General features: G+C 40.1%; 1 pseudogene; it reads left to right on the forward strand.

The window, feature by feature from the left end:
• The first annotated feature begins 2,362 nt into the window (after positions 1 to 2,362).
• LOC147976964 (uncharacterized) lies at positions 2,363 to 3,431 on the forward strand (annotated as a pseudogene).
• Positions 3,432 to 11,867: the final 8,436 nt, after the last annotated feature.

The following is an 11,867-nucleotide window of genomic DNA, read 5'->3' on the forward strand; positions in this document are numbered from 1 at the left end:
TGTTGTAATTTTCTTCCTAGCACCAACCTGGGGAGTGCCCAACCCACTAGACAAGCCTAGGCCGCCCAGAACACATGGCAACATTACGGTCACGCGGTGACCATGCGACGGGCATGCGAGTTTACGTGCTCTAGAGTCGGGGCCCTCGGCCACCGCCCAAACCTCGACGTATCACCACCAAACCATGTATTTATGATTAAATAGGTCCTTATGTAACTAGAAATGATTTTTGGAAAAAATAAATAGCAAACTATGAGGCACCTGCAGTTCAAATTTGACCCGCTTCCAACTGAATCGGCGGGAATTTGTCTTTTTCACGAGAGGTGGATCAAATTTTTTTACACCCAACCATTTTGTAAATTGTGCATTAAATATGGCCTAGTATTTTATAAAAATGATTTGGTCCAATTTTGCAACAATTATTTGGTAGTTCCTTCACAAAAAAACCTCCTTCCGGGCACTCGAAAAATGGAAAATGGTTTTTTCGTCCAACGAAAATGAAAACTTCCTTAGGCAACATTGTTTGCCATTCCAATATGCACCCTTGTGCACAATATGAGATCATTTGAACAAACTATGCCATGAATGTGGCCATAAGATTGATCATTTGGCTTGAAAGCCATGAATCTTCACACTTGATAGCTCATTTCTGAGAACACTTTTTTTAAAATAATTACTATATTACAATTTTATTATTTTTCCTGGAAACTTGTTCACATATAATGACACAATGCGAAGGTTTTCCAATTTTTTGATTTTTTTTGAATTTTTTATGCCCGTTTCAAAATGCGGTCAAAACGGCGGGCTTGACCGTTCCTAGCTAGTGGTTGAATATTGGAATTTTTTTGGTGTTTCTCTGATTAAATAGATACTTATGTACCTAGAAATGATTTTTGGAAAAAATAAATAGCAAACTATGAGGCAGCTACAGTTCAAATTTGACCCGCTTCCACCTGAATCGGCGGGAATTTGTCTTTTTCACCAGAGGTGGATCAAAACTTTTGACACCCAACCATTTTGTCAATTGTGCATTAAATATGTCCTAGTATTTTATAAAAATGATTTGGTACAATTTTGCAACAAATATGTGGTAGGTCCTTCACAAAAAAACCTCATTTCGGGCACTCGAAAAATGGAAAATGAATTTTCCGTGCAAAGAAAATGAAAACTCCCTTTGGCAACATTGTTTGGAATTCCAAGATGCACCCTTGTGCACAATATGAGATCATTTGAACAAACTATGCCATGAATGTGGCCATAAGATTGATCATTTGGCTTGAAAGCCATGAATCTTCATGCATGATAGCTCTTTTCTGTGAACACTTTTTTAAAATAATTGCCATATTACAAGTTTATTATTTTTTCTGGAAACTTGGTCACATATATTGACACAATGCGAAGGTTTTCCATTTTTTGATTTTTTTTGAATTTTTTATGCCCGTTTCAAAATGCGGTCAAAACGGCGGGCTTGACCGTTCCTAGCTAGTGGTTGAATCTTGGAATTTTTTTTGGTGTTTCTCTGATTAAATAGATACTAATGTACCTAGAAATGATTATTGGAAAAAATAAAGAGCAAACTATGAGGCAGCTACAGTTCAAATTTGACCCGTTTCCAGCTGAATCGACGACAATTTGTCTTTTTCACCAGAGGTGGATCAAAACTTTTTTCACCCAACCATTTGGTTAATTGTGCATTATATATGTCCTAGTATTTTATAAAATTGATTTGGTCCATTTTTGCAACAATTATTTGGTAGGTCCTTCACAAAAAACCTCCTTTTGGGCACTCGAAAAATGGAAAATGAATTTTCCGCGCAAAGAAAATGAAAACTTCCTTAGGCAACATTGTTTGGAATTCCAAGATGCACCCTTGTGCACAATATGAGATCATTTGAACAAACTATGCCATGAATGTGGCCATAAGATTGATCATTTGGCTTGAAAGCCATGAACCTTCATGCATGATAGCTCATTTCTGTGAACACTTTTTTAAAATAATTGCCATATTACAAGTTTATTATTTTTTCTGGAAACTTGGTCACATATATTGACACAATGCGAAGGTTTTCCAATTTTTTGATTTTTTTTGAATTTTTTATGCCCATTTCAAAAAGCGGTCAAAACGGTGGGCTTGACCGTTCCTAGCTAGTGATTGAATCTTGGAAAACTTTTGATGTTTCTCTGATTAAATAGATACTTATGTACCTAGAAAGGATTTTTGGAAAAAATAAAGCACAAACTATGAGGCAGCTGCAGTTCAAATTTGACCCTCTTCCAGCGGAATTGGCAGAAATTTGTCTTTTTCAGGAGAGGTGCATCAAAACTCTTGACACCCAACCATTTGGTCAATTTTACATTAAATATGGCGTAATACTTTATAAAAAATTATTTGGTCCAATTTCACAACAAATATATGATAGGTTCTTCACAAAAAAACTCATTTTGGGCACACAAAAAATGATTAAAAATAGATAGAAAGATCAGAAATACATACAAATTGGTGCTCATCCATAAAATGTGGTCTAACTTGAGTGAAAATTTGTGTGATGCCCTTTTGCAAAATAGTTTTGATAGTTACTTCACAAAATCCCTCAATTTTTAGTACATAGAAACTATTTTAAATCACTGTTTTTTCGAACCAATCAAAACTCTTCCCACGGATCGATGACATGGCGCCCATCCATCCATCCATCCATATATCCGTCCCACATCCATCCATCCATCTATCTACAGAAAAAAAGAAAAAGAGATAACCTCCCGCAGCCCAAACCCTAGATCAGATCCATCCATCCCCTGCTCCCAATCTCCCCGCCGTCGCCGCCACCTCCTCCCCGTACCCGCCCCCTCCCGATCCAGTCCTCTCCCACCCACCCCTGACCTCGCCGTCCTCCCTCCCCTCCCCGCATCTCCCAGCCACCTCTTTGCCCGAGGAGATCGAGCGAGTGCCCGAGCATGCCCGTCCTCGCAGCCTCCTCCCACGATTCCCCGCACCCGAGCCCCACGAGAGGAGCTCCTCCTGTGATTTTGCACGCCGCCGCCGGCGACCACCAGCCACAGCTTGCCGGAGCCAGCAGATGAGTGCCACCCTTCTTCCCGTGCTCTCTTTCTTCCTCCTTTTTCTCTCTCACACATCTCAATTTCTATCTTTGTCTCAAATAGTGCACTCTGCCGCCATGGACGCTCGCATCCTCGACCTTGCAGCATGCCGCCCCGATGCCAAGTCCCTCCTCGCCATTCCTGCGCCGCCGAGCCGAAGCCTCGCCCAAGTCCAAGAGCTGCCGCCGTTTGCCTCCTCGCCATGGCCTCCCCTGCTTCGTCTGCTTCACGGACAGAGCTCCGTCTCCGTCAACGTGTCCTCCCGCCGTCTCTGTTCGCTGTCGGGCTCGATCGACTCCAGCAGCACCTCCACGGTGACGCTCCGCTCCTCCTAGCCCCGTCTCCTGTGCGTTTTGTTCCTGTAGTCGTCTTTCCGTTGCTCTAGTGATGCTGCAGCTGTATGCTTGTGGGAATTATGTTGTCTGAGTACTAAATAGCTTAGATTGGTAGTGTCATCATCATGTGCTAGCTTAGTTCCATTTTGTGTTGCTTCATCCTGGCGGTTGTATCTGTGTGTCTGCCCATGTAATTAACCAGATAGTAGTTGTTTCATCGCTTCAAGTTCAGAGCCTGGGTGCTTTGTGCTCTTTTCTGTAAAAAAAGAGTGGCATCTACTACACTAATAGTCTAGCACTACTTGCACCAAGATTCGGTGGTTTGATGTGGCCTGTAAGCTATACTACTCCAAGTGGGCAGTACCTGTTTAATTAGATTAGCAGAAAATTCAGGCCCCTGAGATTTTGTTGCTCTTGTATAGTGTGAAATTCAGTAGATGAATCAGTAACAAACTCAGCCAACATGAAGTTTGAATCAACACAGATGCTAGTGTTCTGCAATCATATATAGGTCTTTGAACTCGCAGACTGGAATATATATGGGGTGTTTGTGACTGCTTGCATGACAAGAATGTTACTAGTACATTTGTCATCAGTAGTGCTTTCATCATTTTATAGTTTACCACATGTGTTAAATGACCAAAGTTCATGGCTGGTTCTCTAACTTGGAGGTGATGTCTAGGCAAAAACAATAGTAAATTATGATCACCATACCTGGTGATCTGCTACAGCTATGCACTGATGAAACTGTTTGCTTGCTTCTGTACCGTGCTTGCTTCTATACCTGGCTCTTGTATAGTTCTGAATTGGTCCAGTAGATATGAATTTGGAGTGCTTTTTGTGCTGCAGCCAGTGCCTCAGCGCTATATATGTTAGTGCCAGGCTGTTCGTCTGTTTTCTGCTTCTCTGTTGGTAGCTTAGAATAATACAATTCTCACTGAATGTACTTTTGCATTCTTACTATATCTACTGCTGCCACAATCATTCTTACTATATCTCACTGAATGGCATCTCAGTTTGTACCTCATCTAGCACACTGCCTAAAATTGTCACTATTGTTTCAATGAAATTAGTAGAATTACCTTGTGATTCCTCTGTTTGCTTCATATTATGGTTTCTCTACTGCTAGTGTCTTACTAGCTTGTTCTGGCTCATCGTGTTCCTGCTTGTAGTTGATTTTCCATGTGCCTAAGTATATGAGTAGTACATGTGCAAGCAAACATTTGAACTCAAACCCATCCATCCTTTGTACTGTACTATACTGAAGAAGTAATGTAGATGAATATACATGCAGTTTTATTAAGTGAATGCCATGCAAACAACTAACTTGCTCTTGTCCATGTAGATGGAGTAGGAGGATGAGCAGCAGCAACAAATGAACCTGATAGTGAAGAAGCACCTAATGACCAGAACTCATTCAAGTGCTCTTTAGTCCTTCCAAAGCAAGGTCTTGATGTCCCCCTTACAGAAAATGTTCATATATGTTCCTGATGCGTGTGTGCATGTTGGATGGTCACATTCTAGTGTACTAGCTAGCTAGTAAGCTTGTTTTGCTACCGGATGATTGAATGTCATCTCAGTTTGTACCTCATCTAGATCACCACCTCAAATTGCCACTGTTTGGTTAGTGTTTCCTTCTTGGTTGGCTAAACATATCTGTTTGTTTAATTAGGAGCATTAGACGCTCTCCATCGATGATTGCCTAATTTTATTCATGGTCTGCACAATATATTCATTTGATTGTCTGCTACATCTCCACTTAAATACTCATAATGCTACTTTCCAGCCTTTGTTCAATTGGACTGACTATATATCTCTTGTTGAAATTGTGCTCTTGATCTTTTATTTAAACCTGGGACATCATGCATATCTAGCTCTTCCTTTTCAGTCTAAACCTGAGACCTCTTTTGTTTTCAGTCACACTGCTATTTTGCTGTGCTTGATAAACCTGAGACTTCTTTCTATTGTAATATCGAAGTTGTTTGGTTCTGGCCTCAGGACTAAGTACACTAATATTGAAGTTGTTCACTCTTTTACAGGAGCTTTGGGCCTAATTTTTTTGGAGTGTGAAGCCATGAAGCCAAGTGCGAATCAGTGAAGCCCTACTTAGCAAAGAGTTTTTTTGGTTCTATAGTAGACTGTAAATTGTAATATTGTATCAGATTGTAAAAGACTAATGTAGTGTTATTTGATGAATTATATTTGTCCCGTCCTATTTGAAATAGTGATTATGTATGTTAAAAAGATGTGAAATGGAAACATGACTAGCGGGACCAATTTATGCCCCACTTATGAATATAATTTGAGATATTTTGAAATTTTTGACATGTGGGGCCCATGTGACTAGTGGGACTAGCTCTAAAATAAAATGATTGAAAAATAAAAAATCAATTGATGGTAAGAAGGCCACGGCCCAACAATAAAAAGGCTGCAATATTGGGCTTGGCCCATGAACCGAACCAAAAATTGACAGAAAAAACACAAATAGGCTGAATTGTTGGGCTAGGCCCATGTAGAAAATCGAATTGGACCGGGCTAAATCTTGTGCCACGTCAGATTGCCACGCTGGATGCCTACGTGGCCTGGGGAGGTTGCTAGTGACCAAAACGCCACAGTAGACGTATTTTGGTCATAAACGTCTACGACCATTCCAGAAGAAAGGTTGCTATAGTCAGTTTATGACGGCCAGCTTTTGACCTTATGTTTTTGGTCACAAAAAGGTCACAAATGGAAATTTTTGACCATTCAGTGACCAATAGTGGTGGTCACAAATTTACATATTTCTTGTAGTGTCATGCCGGTGACGATGGAGATCATGACGATACTTTGGAGATGGAGATCAAAGGCACAAGATGATGATGGCCATATCATGTCACATATTTTGAATACATGTGATGTTTATCTTTTATACATCTTATCTTGCTTTGATTGACGGTAGCTTTATAAGATGATCTCTCACTAATTATCAAGGTACAAGTGTTCTCCCTGAGTATGCACCGTTGCGAAAGTTCTTCGTGCTGAGACACCACGTGATGATCGGGTGTGATAGGCTCTACGTTCAAATACAACGGGTGCAAAACAGTGCACATGCGGAATACTCAGGTTAAACTTGACGAGCCTAGCATATAACATATATGGCCTCGGAACACGGAGACCGAAAGGTCGAGCGTGAATCATATAGTAGATATGATCAACATAGTGATGTTCACCATTGAAACTACTCCATCTCACGTGATGATCGGACATGGTTTAGTTGATATGGATCACATGATCACTTAGAAGATTAGAGGGATGTCTGTCTAAGTGGGAGTTCTTAAGTAATATGATTAATTGAACTTTAATTTATCATGAACTTAGTCCTGGTAGTATTAGCATGTCTATGTTGTAGATCAATAGCTCGCGATGTTGCTCCCAGTTTATTGTGTTCCTAGAGAAAAATTGTGTTGAAAAATGTTAGTAGCAATGATGCGGATTGGATCCGTAATCTGAGGATTATCCTCATTGTTGCACAGAAGAATTATGTCTTTGATGCACCGCTAGGTAACAGACCTATTGCAGGAGTAGATGCAGACGTTATGAACGTTTGGCTAGCTCAATATGATGACTACTTGATAGTTTAGTGCACCATGCTTAACATCTTAGAATCGGGGCTTCAAAAACATTTTGAACGTCATGGATCATATGGATGTTCCAGGAGTTGAAGTTAATATTTCAAGCAAATACCCGAGTTGAGAGATATGAAGTCCCCAACAAGTTCTATAGCTAAAAGATGGAGGAGAATAGCTCAAGCAGTGAGCATGTGTTCAGATTGTCTGGGTACTACAATCTCTTGAATCAAGTGGGAGTTAATCTTCCAGATAAAATAGTGATTGACAGAATTCTCTAGTCACCATCACCAAGTTAGTAGAACTTCGTGATGAACTATAGTATGCAAGGGATGATGAAAACGATTCCCGAGCTTTTCATGATGATGAAATCGATGAAGGTAGAAATCAAGAAAGAGCATCAAGTATTGATGATTAACAAGACCACTAGTTTCAAGAAAAGGGCAAAGGGAAAGAAAGGGAACTTCAAGAAGAACGGCAAGCAAGTTACTGCTCAAGTGAAGAAGTCCAAGTCTGGTCCTAAGCCTGAGACTAAGTGCTTCTACTACAAAGGGACTGGTCACTGGAAGCGGAACTGCCCCAAGTATTTGGCGGATAAGAAGGATGGCAAAGTGAACAAAGGTATATTTGATATACAGATTATTGATGTGTATTTTACTAGTGTTCGTAGCAACCCCTCGGTATTTGATACTGGTTCAGTTGCTAAGAGTAGTAAGTCGAAACGGGATTTGCAGAATGAACAGAGACTAGTTAAGGGCGAAGTGACGATGTGTGTTGGAAGTGGTTCCAAGATTGATATAATCATCATCGCACACTCCCTATACTTTCGGGATTAGTGTTGAACCTAAATAAGTGTTATTTGGTGTTTGCGTTTAGCATGAATATGATTTGATCATGTTTATTGCAATACGGTTATTCATTTAACTAAGAGAATAAATTGTTGTTCTGTTTACATGAATAAAACCTTATATGGTTACACACCCAATGAAAATGGTTCGTTGGATCTCGATCGTAGAGATACACATATTCATAATATTGAAACCAAAAGATGCAAAGTTAATAATGATAGTGCAACTTATTTGTGGCACTGCCTTTTAGGTCATATTGGTGTAAAGCGCATGAAGAAACTCCATGCTGATGGACTTTTGGAATCACTTGATTATGAATCATTTGATGCTTGCGAACCATGCCTCATGGGCAAGATGACTAAGACTCCGTTCTCCGGAACAATGGAGCAAGCAACTTACTTATTGGAAATAATACATACTGATGTATGCGGTCCGATGAGTGTTAAGGCTCACGGCAATTATCGTTATTTTCTGACCTTCACAGATGATTTGAGCAGATATGGGTATATCTGCTTAATGAAACACAAGTCTTAAACATTTGAAAAGTTCAAATAATTTCAGAGTGAAGTGGAGAATCATGGTAACAAGAAAATAAAAGTTTCTACGATATGATCGCAGAGGTAAAATATTTGAGTTAAGAGTTTGGCCTTCAGTTAAAACAATGTGAAATAGTTTCACTACTCACGCCACCTGGAACACCACAATGTAATGGTGTGTCCGACCGTCATAACCGTACTTTATTAGATATGGTGCGATCTATGATGTCTCTTACCGATCTACCACTATCGTTTTGGGGTTATGCATTAGAGACAACTGCATTCACGTTAAATAGGGCACCATCTAAATCCGTTGAGACGACACCGTATGAACTATGGTTTGGCAAGAAACCTAAGCTGTCGTTTCTTAAAGTTTGAGGTTGCAGTGCTTATGTGAAAAAGTTTCAACCTGATAAGCTCAAACCCAAATCGGAGAAGTGCGTCTTCATAGGATACCCAAAAGAAAATGTTGGGTACACCTTCTATCACAGATCCGAAGGCAAGATAGTTGTTACTGAGAATGGATCCTTTCTAGAGAAGGAGTTTCTCTCGAAAGAAGTGAGTGGGAGGAAAGTAGAACTTAATGAGGTAATTGTACCTGGTCCCTTATTGGAAAGTAGTTCATCACAGAAATATGTTCCTGTGACTACTACACCAATTAGTGAGGAAGCTAATGATGATGATCATGTAACTTCAGATCAAGTTACTACCGAATCTCGTAGGTAAACCAGAGTGAGATCCGCACCAGAGTGGTACGGTAATCCTACTCTGGAGTTTATGTTACTTGACCATGACGAACCTACGAACTATGAGGAAGCAATGATGAGCCCAGATTCCGCGAAATGGCTTTAGGCCATGAAATCTGAGATGGGATCCATGTATGAGAACAAAGTGTGGACTTTGGTTGACTTGCCCGTTGATCGGCAAGCAATTGAGATTAAATGGATCTTCAAGAGGAAGACGGACGCTGATAGTAGTGTTACTATCTACAAAGCTAGAATTGTCGCAAAAGGTTTTTGACAAGTTCAAGGTGTTGACTACGATGAGAGTTTCTCACTCATATCTATGCTTAAGTCTCTCCGAATCATGTTAGCAATTGCCGTATTTTATGAAATCTGGCAAATGGATAAACAAAACTGCATTCCTTAATAGGATTTATTAAAGAAGAGTTGTATATGATGCAACCAGAAGGTTTTTCAATCCTAAAGGTACTAAAAAAATATGCAAGCTCCAGCAATCCATCTATGGACTGGTGCAAGCATCTCGGAGTTGGAATATACACTTTGATAAGTTGATCAAAGCATATAGTTTTATACAGACTTGTGGTGAAGCCTGTATTTACAAGAAAGTGAGTGGGAGCACTACAACATTTCTGATAAGTATATGTGAATGACATATTGTTAATCGGAGATAATGTAGAATTATTCTGCAAAGCATAAAGGAATGTTTGAAAGGAATTTTTCAAAGAAAGACCTCGGAGAAGCTGCTTACATATTGAGCATCAAGATCTATAGAGATAGATCAAGACGCTTGATAAGTTTTTCAATGAGTATATACCTTGACAAGATTTTGAAGTAGTTCAAAATGGAACAGTCAAAAAGGAGTTCTTGCCTGTGTTACAAGGTGTGAAGTCGAGTAAGACTCAAAACCCAACCACGGCAGAAAATAGAGAGAGAATGAAAGTCATTCCCTATGGCTCAGCCATAGGTTCTATAAAGTATGTCATGCTATGTACCAGACCTATTGTATACCCTGCCCCGAGTTTGACAAGGGAGTACAATAGTGATCTAGGAGTAGATCACTAGACATTAGTCAAAATTATCCTTAGTGGAATAAGGATATGTTTCTCGATTATGGATGTGACAAAAGGTTCGTCGTAAAGGGGTACGTCGATGCAAGTTTTGACACTAATCCAGATGACTCTAAGTCTCAATCTGGATACATATTGAAAGTGGGAGCAATTAGCTAGAGTAGCTCCATGCAGAGCATTGTTGACATAGAAATTTGCAAAATATGTACGGATATGAATGTGGCAGACCCGTTAACTAAACTTCCCTCACAAGCAAAACATGATCACACCTTAGTACTCCTTGGGTATTAATCACATAGCGATGTGAACTAGATTATTGACTCTAGTAAACCCTTTGGGTGTTGGTCACATGTTGATGTGAACTATGGGTGTTAATCACATGGTGATGTGAACTATTGATGTTAAATCACATGGCGATGTGAACTAGATTATTGACTCTAGTGCAAGTGGGAGACTGAAGGAAATATGCCCTAGAGGCAATAATAAAGTTATTATTTATTTCCTTATATCATGATAAATGTTTATTATTCATGCTAGAATTGTATTAACCAGAAACATAATACATGTGTGAATACATAGACAAACAGTATGTCACTAGTATGCCTCTACTTGACTAGCTCGTTGAATCAAAGATGCTTAAGTTTCCTAGCCATAGACATGAGTTGTCATTTGATTAACGGGATCACATCATTAGGAGAATGATGTGATTGACTTGACCCATTCCGTTAGCTTAGCACTTGATCGTTTAGTTTGTTGCTATTGCTTTCTTCATAACTTATACATGTTCCTATGACTATGAGATTATGCAACTCCCGTTTACCGGAGGAACACTTTGTGTGCTACCAAATGTCACAACGTAACTGGGTGATTATAAAGGTGCTCTACAGGTGTCTCCAAAGGTACTTGTTGGGTTGACGTATTTCGAGATTAGAATTTGTCACTCCGATTGTCGGAGAGGTATCTCTGGGCCCTCTCGGTAATACACATCACTCAAGCCTTGCAAGCATTGCAACTAATAAGTTAGTTGCGGGATGATGTATTACGGAACGAGTAAAGAGACTTGCCGGTAACGAGATTGAACTAGGTATTGAGATACCGACGATCGAATCTCGGGCAAGTAACATACCGATGACAAAGGGAACAACGTATGTTGTTATGCGGTCTGACCGATAAAGATCTTCGTAGAATATGTGGGAGCCAATATGAGAATCCATGTTCCGCTATTGGTTATTGACCGGAGACGTGTCTCGGTCATGTCTACATTGTTCTCGAACCCGTAGGGTCCGCACGCTTAAGGTTTCGATGATAGTTATATTATGAGTTTTGATGTACCGAAGGAGTTCGGAGTCCCGGATGAGATCGGGGACATGACGAGGAGTCTCGAAATGGTCGAGACGTAAAGATCGATATATTGGACGACTATATTCGGACATCGGAAAGGTTCCGAGTGATTCGGGTATATTTTGGAGTACCGGAGAGTTACAAGAATATGTATTGAGCCTTATTGGGCCATACGGGAAAGAAGGAAAAGGTCCTCAAGGGTGGCTGCACCCCTTCCCTTGGTCTGGTCCGAATTGGACTAGGGAAGGGGGGCGCCCCCTTCCTTCCTTCTCCTTTTCCCTTCCTCTTTTCCTATT

The sequence above is a fragment of the Triticum urartu genome, chromosome 4A (assembly GCF_056163025.1).
Source record: "Triticum urartu cultivar PI428250 chromosome 4A, HENAU_Tu73, whole genome shotgun sequence".
NCBI classification, from domain to species: Eukaryota; Viridiplantae; Streptophyta; class Magnoliopsida; order Poales; family Poaceae; genus Triticum; species Triticum urartu.